We start from the raw sequence: 22900 nt of genomic DNA, 5'->3' as shown, positions 1-22900 counted from the left end.
TACATGTGTGAATACATAGACAAACAGAGTGTCACTAGTATGCCTCTACTTGACTAGCTCGTTAATCAAAGATGGTTATGTTTCCTAGCCATAGACATGAGTTGTCATTTGATTAACGGGATCACCTCATTAGGAGAATGACGTGATTGACTTGACCCATTCCGTTAGCTTAGCACCCGATCGTTTAGTATGTTGCTATTGCTTTCTTCATGACTTATACATGTTCCTATGACTATGAGATTATGCAACTCCCGTTTACCGGAGGAACACTTTGTGTGCTACCAAACGTCACAACGTAAATGGGTGATTATAAAGGTGCTCTACAGGTGTCTCCAAAGGTACTTGTTGGGTTGGCGTATTTCGAGATTAGGATTTGTCACTCCGATTGTCGGAGAGGTATCTCTGGGCCCACTCGGTAATGCACATCACTATAAGCCTTGCAAGCATTGTGACTAATGAGTTAGTTGCGGGATGATGTATTACGGAACGAGTAAAGAGACTTGCCGGTAACGAGATTGAACTAGGTATCGAGATACCGACGATCAAATCTCGGGCAAGTAACATACCGGTGACAAAGGGAACAACGTATGTTGTTATGCGGTCTGACCGATAAAGATCTTCGTAGAATATGTGGGAGCCAATATGGGCATCCAGGTCCCGCTATTGGTTATTGACCGGAGACGTGTCTCGGTCATGTCTACATAGTTCTCGAGCCCGTAGGGTCCGCACGCTTAACGTTACGATGACAGTTTTATTGAGTTTTGATGTACCAAAGGAGTTCGGAGTCCCGGATGAGATCGGGGACATGACGGGGTGTCTCGAAATGGTCGAGACGTAAAGATCGATATATTGGACGACTATATTCGGACTTCGGAAAGGTTCCGAGTGATTCGGGTATTTTTCGGAGTACCGGAGAGTTACGGGAATACGTATTGGGCCTTATTGGGCCATACGGGAAAGAAGGAAAAGGGCCTCAAGGGTGGCCGCACCCCTCCCCTTGGTCTGGTCCGAATTGGACTAGGGAAGGGGGGCGCCCCCTTCCTTCCTTCTCTTTTTCCCTTCCTCTTTTCCTATTCCATATGGGAGGTGGAATCCTACTAGGACTAGGGAGTCCTAGTAGGACTCCACACTTGGTGCGCCCCCTCCTAGGGCGGGCCTCCTCCTCCCTTGCTCCTTTATATACGGGGCAGGGGGCACCCCAGAGACACAACAATTGATCCTTTAGATCTCTTATCCGTGTGCGGTGCCCCCCTCCACAATATTACACCTCGATAATACCGTTGCGGAGCTTAGGCGAAGCCCTGCGTCGGTGGAACATCATCATCGTCACCACGCCGTCGTGCTGACGAAACTCTCCCTCAACACTCGGCTGGATCGGAGTTCGAGGGACGTCATCGAGCTGAACGTGTGTAGAACTCGGAGGTGCCGTACGTTCGGTACTTGATCGGTCGGATCGTGAAGACGTACGACTACATCAACGGCATTGTGATAACGCTTCCGCTGTCGGTCTACGAGGGTACGTGGACAACACTCTCCCCTCTTGTTGCTATGCATCACCATGATCTTGCGTGTGCGTAGGAATTTTTTTGAAATTACTACGTTCCCTAACACTCATACCTCTTGAGACGGGCATGAGTATGAAATACCAATTTCAACTCTTGGAACATCTTATATGCTCCGTGGCGTTCAAAACATTTTTGAAGTCCCGGTTCTAAGCCGTAAAGCATGGTGCACTAAACTAGCAAGTAGTTATCATACCGAGCTTTGTCTAACGTTCATAACGTCTGCATCTGCTCCTGCAATAGGTCTGTCACCTAGCGGTGCATCAAGGACATAATTCTTCTGTGCAGCAATGAGGATAATCCTCAGATCACGGATCCAATCCGCATCATTGCTACTAACATCTTTCAACTTAGTTTTCTCTAGGAACATATCAAAAATAAAACAGGAGAGCTAAACGCGAGCTATTGATCTAAAACATAGATATGCTAATACTACCAGGACTAAGTTCATGATAAATTAAAGTTCAATTAATCAAATTACTTAAGAACTCCCACTTAGATAGACATCCCTCTAATCATCTAAGTGATCACGTGATCCAAATCAACTAAACCATAACTGATCATCACGTGAAATGGAGTAGTTTTCAATGGTGAACATCACTATGTTGATCATATCTACTATATGATTCACGCTCGACCTTTCGGTCTCAGTGTTCCGAGGCCATATCTGCATATGCTAGGCTCGTCAAGTTTAACCTGAGTATTCTGCGTGTGCAAAACTGGCCTGCACCCGTTGTAGATGGATGTAGAGCTTATCACACCCGATCATCACGTGGTGTCTGGGCACGACGAACTTTGGCAACGGTGCATACTCAGGGAGAACACTTTTATCTTGAAATTTAGTGAGAGATCTTCTTATAATACTACCGTCAATCAAAGCAAGATAAGACGCATAAAAGATAAACATCACATGCAATCAATATAAGTGATATGATATGGCCATCATCATCTTGTGCTTGTGATCTCCATCTCCGAAGCACCGTCATGATCACCATCGTCACCGGCGCGACACCTTGATCTCCATCGTAGCATCGTTGTCGTCTCGCCAACTATTGCTTCTACGACTATCGCTACCGCTTAGTGATAAAGAAAGCAATTACTGGGCGATTGCATTGCATACAATAAAGCGACAACCATATGGCTCCTGACAGTTGCCGATAACTCGGTTACAAAACATGATCATCCCATAGAATAAAATATAGCATCATGCCTTGGCCATATCACATCACAACATGCCCTGCAAAAACAAGTTAGACGTCCTCTACTTTGTTGCAAGTTTTACGTGGCTGCTACGGGCTGAGCAAGAACCGTTCTTACCTACGCATCAAAACCACAACGATAGTTTGTCAAGTTAGTGCTATTTTAACCTTCTCAAGGACCGGGCGTAGCCACACTCGGTTCAACTAAAGTTGGAGAAACTGACACCCGCCAGCCACCTGTGTGCAAAGCACGTCGGTAGAACCAGTCTCGCGTAAGCGTACGCGTAATGTCGGTCCGGTCCACTTCATCCAACAATACCGCCGAACCAAAGTATGACATGCTGGTAAGAAGTATGACTTGTATCGCCCACAACTCACTTGTGTTCTACTCGTGCATATAACATCTACGCATAAACCTGGCTCGGATGCCACTGTTGGGGAACGTAGTAATTTCAAAAAAATTGCTACGCACACGCAAGGTCATGGTGATGCATAGCAACGAGAGGGGAGAGTGTGTCCACGTACCCTCGTAGACCGAAAACGGAAGCGTTAGCACAGCGCGGTTGATGTAGTCGTACGTCTTCACGATCCGACCGATCAAGTACCGAACGCACGGCACCTCCGAGTTCAGCACACGTTCAACTCGATGACGTCCCTCGAACTCCGATCCAGCCGAGCTTTGAGGGAGAGTTCCGTCAGCACGACGGCGTGGTGACAATGATGATGTTCTACCGACGCAGGGCTTCGCCTAAGCACCGCTACGATATTATCGAGGTGGATTATGGTGGAGGGGGGCACCGCACACGGCTAAGAGATCCAAGGGATCAATTGTTGTGTCTATGGGGTGCCCCCTGGCCACATAAATAAAGGAGTGGAGGAGGGGGGAGAGGGCCGGCCCCTATGGCGCGCCCTGGAGGAGTCCTACTCCCACCGGGAGTAGGATCCCCCCCCTTCCAAGTAGTAGGAGTAGGAGTCAAGGAAAGGGAAGAGAGAAGAGAAGGAAGGAGGGGGCGCAGCCCCTCCCCCTAGTCCAATTCGGACTAGGCCTGGGGGGGGCGTCCTGCCTCTCTCTCTTTCCCGTAAAGCCCAATAAGGCCCATATACTCCCCGGCAAATTCCCGTAACTCTCCGGTACTCCGATAAATACCCGAACCACTCAGAACCTTTCTGATGTCCGAATATAGTCGTCCAATATATCGATCTTTACGTCTCGACCATTTCGAGACTCCTCGTCATGTCCCCGATCTCATCCGGGACTCCGAACTACCTTCGGTACAACAAATCACGTAAACTCATAATATAACCGTCATCGAACTTTAAGCGTGCGGACACTATGGGTTCGAGAACTATGTAGACATGACCGAGACACGTCTCCGGTCAATAACCAATAGCGGAACCTGGATGCTCATATTGGCTTCCACATATTCTACGAAGATCTTTATCGGTTAAACCGCATAACAACATACGTTGTTCCCTTTGTCATCGGTATGTTACTTGCCCGAGATTCGGTCGTTGGTATCTCAATACCTAGGTCAATCTCGTTACCGGCAAGTCTCTTTACTCGTTCCGTAATACATCATCCCGCAACTAACTCATTAGTTGCAATGCTTGCAAGGCTTAAGTGATGTGCATTACGGAGTGGGCCCAGAGATACCTCTCCGACAATTGGAGTGAAAAATCCTAATCTCGAAATACGCCAACCCAACAAGTACCTTCGGAGACACCTGTAGAGCACCTTTATAATCACCCAGTTACGTTGTGACGTTTGGTCGCACACAAAGTGTTCCTCCGGTAAACGGGAGTTGCATAATCTCATAGTCATAGGAACATGTATAAGTCATGAAGAAAGCAATAGCAACATACTAAACGATCAAGTGCTAAGCTGACGGAATGGGTCAAGTCAATCACATCATTCTCCTAATGATGTGATCCCATTAATCAAATGACAACTCATGTCTATGGCTAGGAAACTCAACCATCTTCGATCAATGAGCTAGTCAAGTAGAGGCATACTAGTGACACTATGTTTGTCTATGTATTCACACATGTATCAAGTTTCCGGTTAATACAATTCTAGCATGAATAATAAATATTTATCATGAAATAAGGAAATAAATAATAACTTTATTATTGCCTCTAGGCCATATTTCCTTCAAGAGCTCTCCCTCCTCCTTGGTGCCCTGCCATATTCAGATTTTGCAGTTACCAGTGTGACCAGTCCGTGAGATGTGAGAGCTCTCACTCCTCCTTGGTGCAACAAACGTTAGGAGATAACGACGTGTAGTGGTCGTTCACGCCTCGGAGGACATACTTTTTGTTGCATCTAACAAATACATCTTCTCAACGGCCGGACGTGCGATCTTCCGAGACAATCAGAACCTCCACCGCATAGTGTTGACTTCATTACATTAACTAGATTTCTTTGTTAATCCGTACATAAATTTTATTTTAGAAACTGATATGAGCTCTTGTATACATGAGATGAAACCAAACATCTAGATGAGCATACCAAATAAACAAATTGTATATGTGTATCTATGTGTGTGTGCGCGCGCGCGCAACAGAATCAGCGATATGTCTACGTTCATCGGTGGTGGTTGCTTTTTTAATACCATGCATATGTTGAACTTATTATTGAATCTAACTTGCAACACATTTTCTAATGATACAATTTATACTCTACAAGGTTCTATAGGTATGTCCATCTAATAATAGACTAAAAATCACTATTGAAATATTAGTTGGACATTATTCTTTAGAAACTATTGACATGGTATTTAATAAAACTTAAATATACACAACATATGTGCATACTTATAATATGTGTGTATGCACTATATAATTTATGGAATTATCACAAAAATAATTCAAAGATAATTTTTGTTACATCACATAATATAAATTTATCATAAAGAGGACAATGGTTAATTATACCAACTAAATTATGTGGTTAACTATACAAATTAAATAATAAAATTATACTCTCTTAAATTGTAATATGACATAAAATAAGATTAAATAAGTATAAAAGTTTGATATAAACTATTTAATTTTTATTGTAGTATGACATAAAATAAGATTAACTATTATTTCATTGACTATGAACGAAATATCTTCAATTTGGGCGGAGAAGTCGTTTCATCAATGCAGTACGAGCTGACAACTCATATATATCTTAACTCTGCTACAATCTGAATTTGTGAATTTTAATGTTAAACTCTTGTCTTTTTGTACTTACACAAAGTATACAATAATGTTATATCGGTAAAAGAGCAACTAAATTGTGGACAATTGAAGGAAAAAGTTGGTACCAAGTGATTGAACCGATGGGTGAAGCAATGTCAGTGGCTCTGATTGTACCACACCAAGCAGTAGCAAATGTTGAAGGTGCTAATACTACTTTATCCCTGTATTCAAAGAATAACATGATTTTTTTTTCTTTACTTATGATAGTAATAGAGATTCCCTCAAAGCAATATGATAGTAATAGAAATGTTCTATGATACTTTAGGGCAATTATATCAACCAGTAAAAACAAATAGGCTCTGCATTGAGACAAAATGGTACATGGCAGAGAAATCTTTTCTCTAGAAGAATAAAAATGGAAAATTTCACCACTACTTGCACTGTTCCTTAGATGCATCTAAAACATTTATAGTCCAAGAATTTATCAGCGATAATGAGGATCATGTGACCCGAATGCCTACCCCGGACCCGGAATTCTCTGCGGCGTGGCGCACTCCACGTCAGGGGAATCAAAGACCTACTTTTTTTGTCGGGGAAAGAAAGGCCTACTAGCAATCAAGCATGACACATAGATTTCATGGGTTGCACTCTTCTGCAAATCAACATCCAAGTCTCTGCCAAGGGATGTGCTTGATGCTCATGACCCGCTGATAATTTCCTTCTCGCTGTTATTTCCGCAAGATTTTATTACTCCCTCTGTTCACTTTTATAAGTCCTTAAAGACATTTCAGACAATGTGTAAAACAGCCTATTTTGAGTTGTCTGAAACGACTTACAAAAGTGAACGGAGGGAGTATTATTTTGTTGACTATAAAATTATCCTTTGAGCATATTTGAGCACCCATCTTCTCCAACTTGGATCATGTAATCCAAGTGACCTGGCCGTTGCACTGACGAGACTGATTAACTGAATAAATTTGGTTGGGTGTAGGGCGGAACATATAGATGAGTTTTTTCTTTCTTTCTTTCTGGGATGTTGTGACTATCTCCGAGTATCATTTTCCTCCTTTTTCTACAAAGTGGATGGTAATAAAATCATGATGGTAACATTGTTTTTTGAGGAAAATGATGGTAACATATTAGTCTAGGCCTGTGATTATTGGTGCACTATTGCAGGTATGTTTGTGAGATTTGGAGTTTGCAAGTAAAGTCAAGAGTGTTTTTTACAGTATTTTCATATCTGCTAAAAATTACAAAACTATTGTAGAAGTGGGGTATCGATCCCCATACCTCTCACATGCTAAGCGAGCACTCTAACATTTGAGCTACATCCCCTTGTGGTCTTTGGAAAAAAAAGGTGGAACCAGAGGAACCCCTTTCTTTAAAAAAAGAGAGTAAAAATTGCCAAAATTCAAATGTAGTCAGGTCAAATGTAGGCTCCAAAATTCTAGAAGAAGAAGAAGAGTAGCAAGAGCAAGAGAACACCACCACGGCTACCACGAACGCCAACCCCCTCGCTTAGAATCCTCTGCGGTATGGCGCACTCCTCGCCGTTGAAGAAGACCTTCATTGGGAATCTGTCGCTGCCAACCACGTCTCGCCGGGGGCATTCTTTTTGGTGAAGGAGAGCACGGACGCTGCTTTCCGAGCACGGGGTAGTCCACGCTGCTCACGTTGCTCTCCCTCGGCAGGAAGTTGCCCCGCATGAAGACGGCGCCGTCCCCGATGGCGGTGGCATTGAACGAGTAGGCCTGCTCGAACCCGCCGTACACCTTGTCATCCATGACGATGGTGGCGAACCAGTCCTGCATGTCCGCGCCCTCCTTCAAGTTCAACAGTGTCACCCGCACGCTTCACCCGCCGACAGCGTCCGTGGCCACGTGCCAGTTCACGCTCACCCCGCAGTTGTTGCCGCACGACATCGGGTTCGACGGCGAGCCCAGCTCCTGGCCGTGCAACCACTTGAGCGTCTCCTTGGTCCGCCACTCGAACGACATCAGCAGCGCGTGAAGCGGCAGGAGCAGCGCCGGCACCGTCGTGCTGCAGGTCGTAGGCGCCGGGGTGGGACAGTCGCACGCGCAGGGGCTGCAGGGGATCACCGACTCGCGTCGGGTTGGTTATTTTGCAAAAAAAATGATTGTTATTTTTTATGGAGCTAAAATATTTTAAAACTTATTAGAAATAAAAAAGTACCTTTTTCAGTATGTGTTTTAAATAAGTCACATATTAAAAAGTGTCCACTGTTTATTGGAAAAGTTATCCATAAACATGTTTAGTGTGTATTAAAGAGATCATATAGTAACAAATATTCAATCTATATTACGAAACATGTTTAGTGTGTATCAAAAAAAATAATTCATTGTATACTAAAGAATTGTTCATCGTGCATTAAACATTTATGCATAGTGTATAGAGAAAGAACCACTTTAAAGTGTATCAGCCGACCCGGCTTACCAATTTATAATCAATTCGATCTCCGGGGCTAATCCGAGGACACCTATGAAAAGGTTGTTTAGGTTTACAAATAGGTTGTTTGAATTTATGGAAAGTTTGTAGGCCTATATTTCTTGGTTTCGATAGGACTCCTTACGAGCCTTCTTCCTATCTACTATTATCTAAAAACAATCAAATTATTATTGACTAGACGAAACCAAGATTTGAAAAGGGGGACGAAATGCTCAAACTAACTGCTAGAGGAACGAATTTTCAATAGCATAACTTGGGATCCTAGAATATGGCGCCCTTAGGACCAAATGCAAAAAAATGTCTTCTAAAAAGGGAAATATTGAATGAAGAGCGTAAATTCTGAAACTCGTTAGGAGCTCATCCAAAACAATTTTAGACCAAACGAAATACTAGTTCTCAACCACGGTTGGAGTGAAATCCAACAAAAAAAGCAGTAACTAAAAAAATAGAAGGTATAAGAAATGGATATAATGAAATTCTTGATTTGATCTTACGGCCTAATTTATTTGATTAATGGATCAACAACCAAAGCACCCGGTAAATGCATGAATGTGATGGACTAAAAAAAAATGGTGTTCCTGATGGAATAGGTAACAAAGCCACTTTGCGACCTACTGCTACTAACTCACCGCCTCCCACGTTAAGCTAGTTCCTGTTGCTGCACCAGGAGCTGTTACGCCAGGCGCAGTACCATGGATATTTTATACCCAACAAAAAAAGAACAACAAAAGAAAAAAACACCAGAGAAAAAAAGGGATAATTGTATTTATACCCTTAGTTGTGTCTCCCTCAACCGAATTGCCCCTAGTTTTTAAAAACACGTGGTCTTGCCCGACCCACTTTGTCATCTTGTGCTTTTGCCCTTTGACCGTTTGATCGTCACTTTGAAAACTTCATAACTAATTCATACTAAATCAAAAAATGCAAATAAGATACCAAAATGTTCCGAAAAACATCACTTGTATGTCAATGTCACTTGCAATCCTGACAAAAGTGTTGGTAAGTGCCCATCCGAGTTTTAGCTCTTATCATACCACTGCTACCTCTTGAGCACTGCGTTGGTTTTCCCTTGAAGAGGAAATGGTGATGCAGTAAAGCAGCGTAAGTATTTCCCTCAGTTTTTGAGAACCAAGGTATCAATCCGGTAGGAGGCCATGCACGAGTCCCTCGCACCTACACAAACAAATAAATCCTCGCAACCAACGCGATAAGGGGTTGTCAATCCCTACACGGTCACTTACGAGAGTGAGGTCTGATAGATATGATAAGATAATATTTTTGGTATTTTTATGATAAAGATGCAAAGTAAAATAGAAGGCAATAAAAATAACTAAGTGTTGGAAGATTAATATGATGGAAAATAGACCCGGGGGCCATAGGTTTCACTAGTGGCTTCTCTCAAGAGCATAAGTATTACGGTGGGTGAACAAATTACTGTTGAGCAATTGATAGAATTGAGCATAGTTATGAGAATATCTAGGTATGATCATGTATATAGGCATCACGTCCGAGACAAGTAGACCGACTCCTGCCTGCATCTACTACTATTACTCCACACATTGACCGCTATCCAGCATGCATCTAAAGTATTAAGTTCATAAGAACAGAGTAACGCTTTAAGCAAGATGACATGATGTAGAGAGATAAACTCATGCAATATGGTATAAACCCCATCTTGTTATCCTCGATGGCAACAATACAATACGTGCCTTGCTGCCCCTACTGTCACTGGGAAAGGATACCGAAAGATTGAACCCAAAGCTAAGCACTTCTCCCATTGCAAGAAAGATCAATCTAGTAGGCCAAACCAAACTGATAATTCGAAGAGACTTGCAAAGTTAACCAATCATACATAAAAGAATTTAGAGGAGAATCAAATATTGTTCATAGATAAACTTGATCATCAACCCACAATTCATCGGTCTCAACAAACACACCGCAAAAGAAGATTACATCGAATAGATCTCCACGGGAGAGGGGGAGAACATTGTATTGAGATCCAAAAAGAGAGAAGAAGCCATCTAGCTAATAACTATGGACCCAAAGGTCTGAGGTAAACTACTCACACATCATCGGAGAGGCTATGGTGTTGATGTAGAAGCCCTCCGTGATCGATGCCCCCTCCGGCGGAGCTCCGAAAAAGGCCCCAAGATGGGATCTCACGGGTACAGAAGGTTGCGGCGGTGGAATTAGGTTTTTGGCTCCGTATCTGGTAGTTTGGGGGTACGTAGGTATATATAGGAGGAAGGAGTACGGCGGTGGAGCAACGTGGGGCCCACGAGGGTGGAGGGCGCGCCTGGGGGTAGGCGCACCCCCCTACCTCGTGCCCTCCTGGTTGATGTCTTGACATAGGGTCCAAGTCTTCTGGATCACGTTCGTTCCGAAAATCATGTTCCCGAAGGTTTCATTCCGTTTGGACTCCGTTTCATATTCCTTTTCTGCGAAACTCTGAAATTGGCAAAAAAAATCTGGGCTGCGCCTCTGGTTAATAGGTTAGTCCCTAAAATAATATAAAAGTGTATAATAAAGCCCAATAATGTCCAAAACAGAATATAATATAGCATGGAACAATCAAAAAATATAGATACGTTGGAGACGTATCAAGCATCCCCAAGCTTAATTCCTGTTCGTCCTCGAGTAGGTAAATGATAAAAACAGAATTTTTAATGTGAAATGCTACTTGGCATAATTTCAATGTAATTCTTCTTAATTGTGGTATGAATATTCAGATCCGAAAGATTCAAGATAAAAGTTCAATATTGACATAAAAATAATAATACTTCAAGCATACTAAGTAAGCAATTATGTCCTCTCAAAATAACATGGCCAAAAAAGTTCATCCCTACAAAATCATATAGCTTAGTCATGCTCCATTTTCGTGACACAAGAATGCTCTCATCATGCACAACCCCGATGACAAGCCAAGCAATTGTTTCATAATTTAGTAATCTCAAACCTTTTCAACTTTCACACAATACATGAGCGTGAGCCATGGATATAGCACTATGGGTGGAATAGAATATAATGATGGGGGTTATGTGGAGAAGACAAAAAGGGAGAAAGTCTCACATCAATGAGGTTAATCAATGAGCTCTGGAGATGCCCATCAATTGATGGTAATGCAAGGAGTAGGGATTGCCATGCAACAGATGCACTAGAGCTACAAATATATGAAAGCTCAACAAAAGAAACTAAGTGGGTGTGCATCCAACTTGCTTGCTCACGAAGACCTAGGGCACTTGAGGAAGCCCATTGTTGGAATATACAAGCCAAGTTCTGTAATGAAAAATTCCCACTAGTATATGAAAGTGACAAAACAAGAGACTCTCTATTATGAAGATTATGGTGCTACTTTGAAACACAAGTGTGGTAAAAAGGATAGTAACATTGTCCCTTCTCTCTTTTTCTCTCATTTTTTGGGCCTTCTTCTTTTTTATGGCCTTTCTCTTTTTTTTTCCTCACTTGGGACAATGCTCTAGAAAATGATGATCATCACACTTCTATTTATTTACAACTCAATGATTACAACTCGATACTAGAACAAAGTATGACTCTATATGAATGCCTCCGGCGGTGTACCGGGATATGCAATGAACCAAGAGTGACATGTATGCAAGAATTATGAATCGTGGCTTTGCCACAAATACTATGTCAACTACATGATCATGCAAAGCAATATGACAATGATGAACGTGTCATGATAAATGGAACGGTGGAAAGTTGCATGGCAATATATCTCGGAATGGCTATGGAAATGCCATAATAGGTAGGTATGGTGGCTGTTTTGAGGAAGATATAAGGAGGTTTATGTGTGAAAGAGCGTATTATATCACAGGGTTGGATGCACCGGTAAAGTTTGCACCAACTCTCAATGTGAGAAAGGGCAACGCACGGTACCGAAGAGGCTAGCAATGATGGAAAGGTGAGAGTGCGTATAATCCATGGACTCAACATTAGTCATAAAGAAATCACATACTTATTGCAAAAATCTACAAGTCATCAAAAACCAAGCACTACGCGCATGCTCCTAGGGGGATAGATTGGTAGGAAAAGACCATCGCTCGTCCCCGGCCGCCACTCATAAGGAGGACAATCAAAGAACACCTCATGTTTCATATTTGTTACATAACGTTTACCATACGTGCATGCTACGGGACTTGCAAGTTTCAACACAAGTATTTCTCAAATTCACAACTACTCAACTAGCACAACTTTGATATCACTACCTCCATGTCTCAAAACAATCATCAAGCATCAAACTTCTCTTAGTATTCAACACACTCATAAGAAAGTTTTTACTAGTCTTGAATACCTAGCATATTAGGATTATTTAAGAAAATTACCATGCTGTTTAAGACTCTCAAAATAATCTAAGTGAAGCATGAGAGAATAATAGTTTCTATAAAAAAACCACCACCGTGCTCTAAAAGATATAAGTGAAGTACTAGAGCAAAAACTATATAACTCAAAAGATATAAGTGAAGCACATAGAGTATTCTAATAATTTCCGAATCATGTGTGTCTCTCTCAAAAGGTGTGTACAGCAAAGATGATTGTGGTAAACTAAAAAGCAAAGACTCAAATCATACAAGATGCTCCAAGCAAAACACATATCATGTGGTGAATAAAAATATAGCTCCACGTAAAGTTACCGATGGAAGTAGACGAAAGAGGGGATGCCTTCCGGGGCATCCCCAAGCTTTGGCTTTTAGGTGTCCTTAGATTATCTTGGGGGTGCCATGGGCATCCCCAAGCTTAGGCTCTTGCCACTCCTTGTTCCATAATCCATCAAATCTTTCACCCAAAACTTGAAAACTTCACAACACAAAACTCAGCAGAAAATCTCGTGAGCTCCGTTAGCGAAAGAAAACAAAAGACCACTTCAAGGTACTGTAATGAACTCATTCTTTATTTATATTGGTGTTAAACCTACTTTATTCCAACTTCTTTATGGTTTATAAACTCTTTTACTAGCCATAGATTCATCAAAATAAGCAAACAACACACGAAAAACAGAATCTGTCAAAAACAGAACAGTCTCTAGTAATCTGTAACTAACGCAAACTTCTGGAACTCCAAAAAATCTACCAAAATAGGACGACCTAGAAAATTTGTTTATTGATCAGCAGCAATTAGAATCAATATTTTATCACGTTCTGGTGATTTTTAACAATTATTTTCGTGAACAGAAAGTTTCTGGAATTTTCAGCAAGATCAAATAACTATCATCCAAGAAGATCCTATAGGTTAAACTTGGCACAAACACTAATTAAAACATAAAAAGACATTTAACCAGAGGCTAGATCAAAGATTTATTCCTAAACAGAAGCAAAAAGCAAAAAACTAAAAATAAAATTGGGTTGCCTCCCAACAAGCGCTATCGTTTAACGCCCCTAGCTAGGCATAATAGCAAGGATAGATCTAGGTATTGCCATCTTTGATAGGCAATCCATAAGTGGCTCTCATAATAGATTCATAAGGTAATTTTATTTTCTTTCTAGGGAAGTGTTCCATGCCTTTCCTTAACGGAAATTGGAATCTAATATTCCCTTCCTTCATATCAATAATTGCATCAATCGTTCTAAGAAAAGGTCTACCAAGAATAATAGGACATGAAGTATTGCAATCTATATCAAGAACAATAAAATCTACGGGCACATAATTCCTATTTGCAACAATAAGAACATCATTAATTCTTCCCATAGGTTTCTTAATAGTGGAATCGGCAAGGTGCAAGTTTAGAGAGCAATCATCAAATTCACGGAAACCTAGTAAATCGCATAAAGTTTTTGGAATCGTGGAAACACTAGCACCCAAATCACACAAAGCATAGCATTCATGATCTTTAATTTTAATTTTAATAGTAGGTTCCCATTCATCATAAAGTTTTCTAGGGATAGAAACTTCCAACTCAAGTTTTTCTTCATAAGATTGCATCAAAGCATCAACGATATGTTTGGTAAAGGCTTTATTTTGACTATAAGCATGAGGAGAATTTAGTACGGATTGCAACAAGGAAATACAATCTATTAAAGAACAATTATCATAATTAAATTCCTTGAAATCCAAAATAGTGGGTTCATTAATATGTAGAGTTTTGACCTCTTCAATCCCACTTTTACCAATTTTCGCATCAAGATCTAAAAACTCCGAATTTTTGGAACGCCTTCTAGGTAAAGGTGGCTCATATTCAGTCCCATCATTATCAAGATTCATATTGCAAAACAAAGATTTAATAGGGGACACATCAATCACTTTTAGATCTTCATCCTTATTATCATGAAAACTAGAAGAACACGCTTTCACGAAGCAATCTTTCTTAGCACGCATCCTAGCGGTTCTTTCTTTGCACTCATCAATGGAAATTCTCATAGCCTTGAGAGACTCATTGATATCATACTTAGGTGGAATAGATCTAAGTTTCAAAGAATCAACATTAAGAGAAATTCTATCCACGTTCCTAGCCAACTCATCAATCTTAGGCAATTTTTCTTCAAGCAAGGCATTGAAATTCTTTTGAGAAATCATAAATTCTTTAACACTAGTCTCAAAATCAGAGGGCATCTTATTAAAATTTTCATAAGAGTTTTTGTAGGAATTACCATAATTATTAGAGGAATTACTAGGATACGGCCTAGGATTAAAATTTTCTCTATATGCGTTGTTACCAAAATTATTCCTACCAACAAAATTCACATCCATAGATTCATTATTATTCTCAATCAAAGTAGACAAAGGCATATCATTAGGATCAGAAAAAACACTTTTATTAGCAAATAATTTCATAAGTTCATCCATCTTTCCACTCAAGACATTAATTTCTTCTATCGCATGCACTTTTTTATTAGTAGATCTTTCAGTGTGCCATTGAGAATAATTAACCATAATATTATCTAGGAGTTTAGTAGCTTCTCCTAAAGTGATTTCCATAAAAGTGCCTCCCTCGGCCGAATCTAAAAGATTTCTAGAAGCAAAATTCAATCCGGCATAAATTTTTTGTATAATCATCCATAAATTCAAACCATGTGTAGGGCAATTACGTATCATTAATTTCATCCTCTCCCAAGCTTGTGCAACATGTTCATGATCAAGTTGCTTAAAATTCATAATATCGTTTCTAAGAGAGATGATCTTAGCGGGAGGAAAATACTTAGAGATAAAAGCATCTTTGCACTTATTCCAAGAATCAATACTATTTTTAGGCAAAGACGAAAACCAAGCTTTAGCACGATCTCTAAGCTAAAAAGGAAATAGCTTCAATTTAACAATATCATTGTCCACATCTTTCTTCTTTTGCATATCACACAAATCAACGAAGCTATTTAGATGGGTAGCGGCATCTTCACTAGGAAGGTCGGCGAATTGATCTTTCATGACAAGATTCAACAAAGCAGCATTGATTTCACAAGATTCAGTATCAGTAAGAGGAGCAATCAGAGTGCTAAGAAAATCATTGTTGTTGGAATTGGTGAAGTCACACAATTTAGTATTATCTTGAGCCATCGTGACAAGCAAGCAATCCAACACACGAGCAAACAAGAAGCGAGCGAAAAAGAGGCGAACGGAGAGAAGGCGAATAAAACGGCAAGGGTGAAGTGGGGGAGAGGAAAACGAGAGGAAAATGGCAAATAATATAATGCGGGAGATAAGGGTTTGTGATGGGTACTTGGTATGTTGACTTTTGCGTAGACTCCCCGGCAACGGCGCCAGAAATGGCTCGTTGACGGGAAATCAAATCTTGACTTGACTTTGCTTAAGCCTCCCCGGCAACAGCGCCAGAAATCCTTCTTGCTACCTCTTGAGCACTGTGTTGGTTTTCCCTTGAAGAGGAAATGGTGATGCAGTAAAGCAGCGTAAGTATTTCCCTCAGTTTTTGAGAACCAAGGTATCAATCCAGTAGGAGGCCACGCACGAGTCCCTCGCACCTACACAAACAAATAAATCCTTGCAACCAACGCGATAAGGGGTTGTCAATCCCTAGACGGTCACTTACGGGAGTGAGATCTAATAGATATGATAAAATAATATTTTTGGTATTTTTATGATAAAGATGCAAAGTAAAATAGAAGGCAATAAAAATAACTAAGTGTTGGAAGATTAATATGATGGAAAATAGACCCGGGGGCCATAGGTTTCACTAGTGGCTTCTCTCAAGAGCATAAGTATTACGGTGGGTGAACAAATTACTGTTGAGCAATTGATAGAATTGAGCATAGTTATGAGAATATCTAGGTATGATCATGTATATAGGCATCACGTCCGAGACAAGTAGACCGACTCCTGCCTGCATCTACTACTATTACTCCACACATTGACCGCTATCCAGCATGCATCTAAAGTATTAAGTTCATAAGAACAGAGTAACGCTTTAAGCAAGATGACATGATGTAGAGAGATAAACTCATGCAATATGGTATAAACCCCATCTTGTTATCCTCGATGGCAACAATACAATACGTGCCTTGCTGCCCCTACTGTCACTGGGAAAGGATACCGAAAGATTGAACCCAAAGCTAAGCACTTCTCCCATTGCAAGAAAGATCAATCTAGTAGGCCAAACCAAACTGATAATTCGAAGAGACTTGCAAAGTTAACCAATCATACATAAAAGAATTTAGAGGAGAATCAAATATTGTTCATAGATAAACTTGATCATCAACCCACAATTCATCGGTCTCAACAAACACACCGCAAAAGAAGATTACATCGAATAGATCTCCACGGGAGAGGGGGAGAACATTGTATTGAGATCCAAAAAGAGAGAAGAAGCCATCTAGCTAATAACTATGGACCCGAAGGTTTGAGGTAAACTACTCACACATCATCGGAGAGGCTATGGTGTTGATGTAGAAGCCCTCCATGATCGATGCCCCCTCCGGCGGAGCTCCAGAAAAGGACCCAAGATGGGATCTCATGGGTACAGAAGGTTGCGGCGGTGGAATTAGGTTTTTGGCTTCGTATCTGGTAGTTTGGGGGTACGTAAGTATATATAGGAGGAAGGAGTACGTCGGTGGAGCAACGTGGGGCCCACGAGGGTGGAGGGCGAGCCTGGGGGGGGGGGGTAGGCGCGCCCCCTACCTCGTGCCCTCCTGGTTGATGTCTTGACGTAGGGTCCAAGTCCTCTGGATCACGTTCGTTCCGAAAATCACGTTCCCGAAGGTTTCATTCCGTTTGGACTCCGTTTGATATTCTTTTTCTACGAAACTCTGAAATAGTCAAAAAAAGCAATTCTGGGCTGGGCCTCCGGTTAATAGGTTAGTCGTAAAAATAATATAAAGTGTATAATAAAGCCCAATAATGTCCAAAACAGAATATAATATAGCATGGAACAATAAAAAATTATAGATACGTTGGAGACGTATCAACCACCATGAATGGTAAACTCTAATAAACTTCAAAAAATCAAGAAAAATTTGGTGGCAAAGAATTGTAAATGTTTTAAGTGATTGCCAAGTTTCATGAGGGAATGACATTTGTGGAAGTCGTGGCAAAAAAAATTGTCTATTTTCGAGTGTTGACTGTTTTTTTTGCCACGACTTCCACGAATGTCATTCCCCGATGAAACTTGGCAAGCACTTAAAACATTTACAATTCTTTCGCACCAAATTTTTCTTGAAGTTTTTGAAGTTTTTTAGACTTTCCTATTCATGGTGGTATGATAAGAGCTAAAACTTGGATGGGCACTTACCAACACTTTTGTCATGAATGCAAGTGACATTGACATACAGGTGATGTTTTTCTAAAAAAATTGGTATCTTATTTGTATTTTTCTTATTTAGTATGAATCAGTTATGAAGTTTTCAAAGTGACAGTCAAACGGTCAAAGGGCAAAGGCACAAGATGACAAAGTCGGTCGGGCAAGACCACGTGTTTCCAAAAACTAGGGGCAATTCGGTTGAGGGGGACACTACTAAAGGTATAAATACAATTATCCAAAAAAACCATAAAGAAATCAATTGTACTTTTTGGGGAAAAAAACCCGACACTAGGTTAGCCCAACTCGGCTTGGCATTGGGCGTCATGGCCTCTTTGGGGCTGTTTGGTCCGTGTTCCAACTTGTCGTGCTAAATTTTCGACCAACATTCTATTGGACTTTCATTGCGTCCAATAAGGGCCCTTTCGCACAGGCGAGTGAGGCCATCGCTCTAGGTGGACCGTCCCATTTAGCTAGAAACATAGGTGTTTGTTGTGCGGCTTCTTCTGTTTTTGGTAATCTTATAGAAGGTTCCCCAACAGGTTCTCTTATTTTTGAAGTTTTTACTAGTTTTCTAGTTTCTATTTTTATTTTTCTTTTCTTTTCTAGTTTCCTTTTTCTTCAATTGTTATCATTATTTTAAAAAACCACTGAAAACAGTTTTCAAAATATTATTCTTTAAAAAACACAATTTTGAAATTTTCTTTGCGTTTACAAAAATGCTCACAATTTCTGAATATTTGGAATTTCAAATTTAATTTGTATAATCTAGCGTGTTGCAAAAACTCTTAGTAATTAAAAAACACATTTTCTAAATTGCACTTTCTTTTTCTTAGATTTTTTAAATTCTTCAAACATGTTAAAAATTTATAAATGTATTCATGTTTTCTAATAAATGTTCCAAATTTTCAGAAAATTCAATTATTTTTTAAATTATTAGAAATGTTATAAAACGTTCAAAATATTCAAAATGTCAACAACTGAACTTTTCTTAAAAAGCTTCAAACTTTAGAAACTATTTCAGTGTTAAAAATGTTCACTTAAAAAACAAAAATTGAAGAAAATCTCCACGTATTCATAAAATGGCTTCTAGAGTACCACGCGTTACATGGCGCGAATGGTGTGTCCCAGTCGAATCGTCCCGTGTGGGTCTCGTTGCTTTTCTTGAGGGAAATAGCCAAGCTTTATTCATCGAAAACCATATGAAGTGGAATACAGTTCAGGTCATGGGGTTGGCCAAACCAAACGTGGCGCCCCGGACCCAAGGAAAGAGAATACTTGGCTAACTTATGAGCTTATAAATTGTTCAAACGACCTTCAAAACAAAAATTACATAAAAATGATAACTGTTGGACTCTAATCTCCTTGATGATGGCACCAAAAGGTCCGTTGCTGTTGTTGTGGATAGCCCTTACCACCTCCTTTGCATCAGAAGATATGACAAACTGTTTTATATGAAGATCAGCTGCGAGTGCCAGGCCTTCCCGACACGCAATTGCCTCCAGCGTGGCAGGATCATCCACTCCTCTAATTACCAGGGCAGAGCTTCCGAGGAACGTCCCCATGTTATCTCTGCAAACCGCCACAGCTGTCCCCCTGCTTCCTATTCTGCACCCCGCATCGACGTTAATTTATGCAAAACCCGCAGGAGGAGCTTTTGGTTTCCTTCCGCCGGATAGTACCATCCTGGGTTCAGTCCGGTCCGGTTCCTGTCTCCCATTGATCGCCTCCAGCTCATTTATGTACCTATCAACAAACGACATGATCGCATGTGGGCTCTGAAACGTGCCTTCATGAATGGCCTTCCGCCTTGCTGCCCAGGTAGCCCATAACGTCACCGAGAGCTTAACAAATTCAGCGTGAGTTAAAAGCTCCATTAGAGTGAAGAGCCAATGCTTTGCCTTTGGCTCGGTTGTTACTGCCATTTTGTGGCAGATCTCCTTCTACGAGCGCCCAGATACACCGAGCCATTGTGCAATCTAGGAGTGAATGTCTCCACGAATCGGGTGCCCCGCATAGACCACATGAGTTTGATTGTGCCATATTTCTTCTAGCCCGGACATCATTTGTTGGGATCGAATGCTTTGACAGTCTCCAAAGAAACATCCTGACCTTTCCAGGTACTCTAGTTTTCCGCAAACTCTTCCAAGATCTTTCCTCCGTCAACGCGCTTGAGGTGCCCGAGTTATTTTCCAGCCACGCTTCTCTTCTAGATCTGGTAGCCACAAGCATGTGATATGCCAAGCGGACCGAGAAGAGCCCATTCATTTCATAATGCCAACTCAAAAAATCTGGGATATTGCGAGTGCATAAGGGAATACGAAGGATGACTTGAGTGTCCATCGGCATAAACACAGACTCCACCTTTGCTCTATCCCAACCAGCTGATGTACTATCTATAAGCTCAGACACAAGCAGCGGTGGGTTTTGGGTGATACACCCATAAGGTTTCATCATCTCCTCCCTTGGCAACCAGTTATCTTCCCAAATCCTTGTCGTCTCTCCGGTGCCAATGCGCTTAATTAGGCCAACTTTCAATGTTTTACGGCCCTCTACAATGGCTCTCCAAATCTGGCTAGGATGATTCCCTAGAGGAGCGTCCAAGGTCGAACAACTTGGATAATATATGCTTTTTAAAATGCGCGCGCTAAGAGAGTCCGGCTCCTGCAACAGCCTCCATGCCTGCTTGGCTAACATAGCCAAGTTAAATAGCTCAAAATCCTTGAAACTGAGTCCCTCCATGCCTTTTGGTTGGGTCATAGTTTTCCACGAAACCCAGTGGGGTTTACGCTTTCCTTCTTTGCTCCCCCACCAAAATTTCTTGATTAACATATTTAGGTGTTCGCATAGGCCTCGTGGAAATTTGAAACAGGACATAGAGAAGACCGGAACTGCTTGGGCAACAGCCTTGACCAAAACCTCTTTACCTGCAGAAGACATTGTGCTCTCAATCCAACCTTGCACTTTGCTCCAAAGGCGATCTTTCAAATATTTGAAGGCACCATTTTTTGATGAGCCTATGTCCGAGGGCATTCCTAAATATTTCTCATTTAGGGTCTCAGTTGGAATTTGCATCACTGCCTTCACCTCTGTTCGTATGCTATCAGGAACCCCTTTGCTGAAATAAACCGATGACTTGTTGTAGTTACGTTGTCCTGAAGCCGAACAATACCTGTCCAGTACTAGGTTCACCTCGGTAGCACCCATACTATTTACCTTGAAGAACAGCAGGCTGTCATCTGCGAATAATAAATGATTCACCTTTGGTGCCGAAGGCGCCACTTGTAAACCACTCATGTTGGATGACTCACTTCTTGAGTTTAACAGGCACGAAAGGCCCTCTGCTGCTAACAAGAACAAGTACGGAGATATCGGGTCCCCTTGTCTGATTCCACGTGTTGGTGTAAACTCCTCCAACCTCTTCCCATTAAACTGGACTGAAAAAGTGACTGAAGATACCAGCCCCATAACAATATCCACCCATCTTTGGGAGAAACCAAGTTTCAACATGATTGATTGCAAGTACTCCCACTCCAGTCTGTCATAAGCTTTCATCATATCAAGTTTCAGTGCGCATGATTGATGTTTCTTTGCTTTATTCCTCTTCATGAAGTGCAACCACTCGTAAGCAGTCACAATGTTGTCAGTTATCAATCTCCCCGGAACGAAAGCTGACTGCTCCTCGGAGATGATCTCAGGTAAAATGATTTTCAGTCGGTTAGATATTACCTTGGATGCAATTTTGTAGAGGACGTTGCAAAGGCTGATGGGCCGGAACTGTGACAATAACGTGGGATTTTTCACCTTTGGGATCAACACAAGAACTGTCTCGTTAATGCTTCTTGCTGACTCCTTGCCCTCCACAATATCAAGCACTGCTTTTGTTACATCCTCACCACAACTCCCAATGGCGTTGAAAAAAGTGGGCTGGGAACCCATCCGGTCCCGGTGACTTTGTAGGGAACATTTGGAAAAGGGCTTTTTTGACTTCTGCTTGGGTGTAGGGCTCGTTCAACATGTCATTCATGCCTTGTGTCACTTTGCGAGGCACGGTTGAGAGGACGCTCTCCATGTCCTGCACCCCCTTAGAGGTGTACAAGTTTTTGTAAAACGCGGTGGTCATTGCTTCCATCTCATCTCTCTCCTCGGTAATCTGCCCCGTCTCCTTCTGTAGAGCTCTGATCAGATTTTTGCGTCTCCTTCTGCTCGCACGTAAGTGAAAAAAGTACGTGTTTTTATCTCCGTGCATCAGCCACTCAAGCCTTGCCCTCTGTCGCCATAAAATTTCCTCACGATGATATAGCTCCACCAGATTTTCTGTTATTTTCAGCTCCAAGTGATTGGGACCGGATCTACCTGGGAGTCCGCGTATCTCCTGTAGTTGTCGCTGCAGCTGAGCGATCTGTCTCCTGACATTACCAAAATGCTCGCGGTCCCATGCAGAAAGGTCCCCCGACACTCGCTGCAGCTTCTGTCGGACCTGCTCCAGCGGTCGGGCCTGGTCTAGATTCTGTGAGGCCCACCCCTCACCAATTACATTCGCATGCATGGGATCCCGCTCCCAACACATCTCGTACCTGAATTGCCTCGGTCCTCGTGAACATGCATGCAACGTGTTGAGCTGGAGGAATATAGGTATATGATCAGAAGAAGCAGCATGTTTGTGTTCTAATGATGCCAATGGAAAGGCCAGTGACCATGCTGGATTCGCAACACATCTATCCAGTCGTACTCTGGTGTAAGTTCCCCTTGTCACCTTTTTTTCAAAAGTCCAATTGATCCCCTTGAAGCAT

Source organism: Triticum aestivum, chromosome 2D (genome assembly GCF_018294505.1).
Source record: "Triticum aestivum cultivar Chinese Spring chromosome 2D, IWGSC CS RefSeq v2.1, whole genome shotgun sequence".
Classification (NCBI taxonomy): domain Eukaryota; kingdom Viridiplantae; phylum Streptophyta; class Magnoliopsida; order Poales; family Poaceae; genus Triticum; species Triticum aestivum.
Note: the sequence above shows the minus strand (reverse complement) of the source record.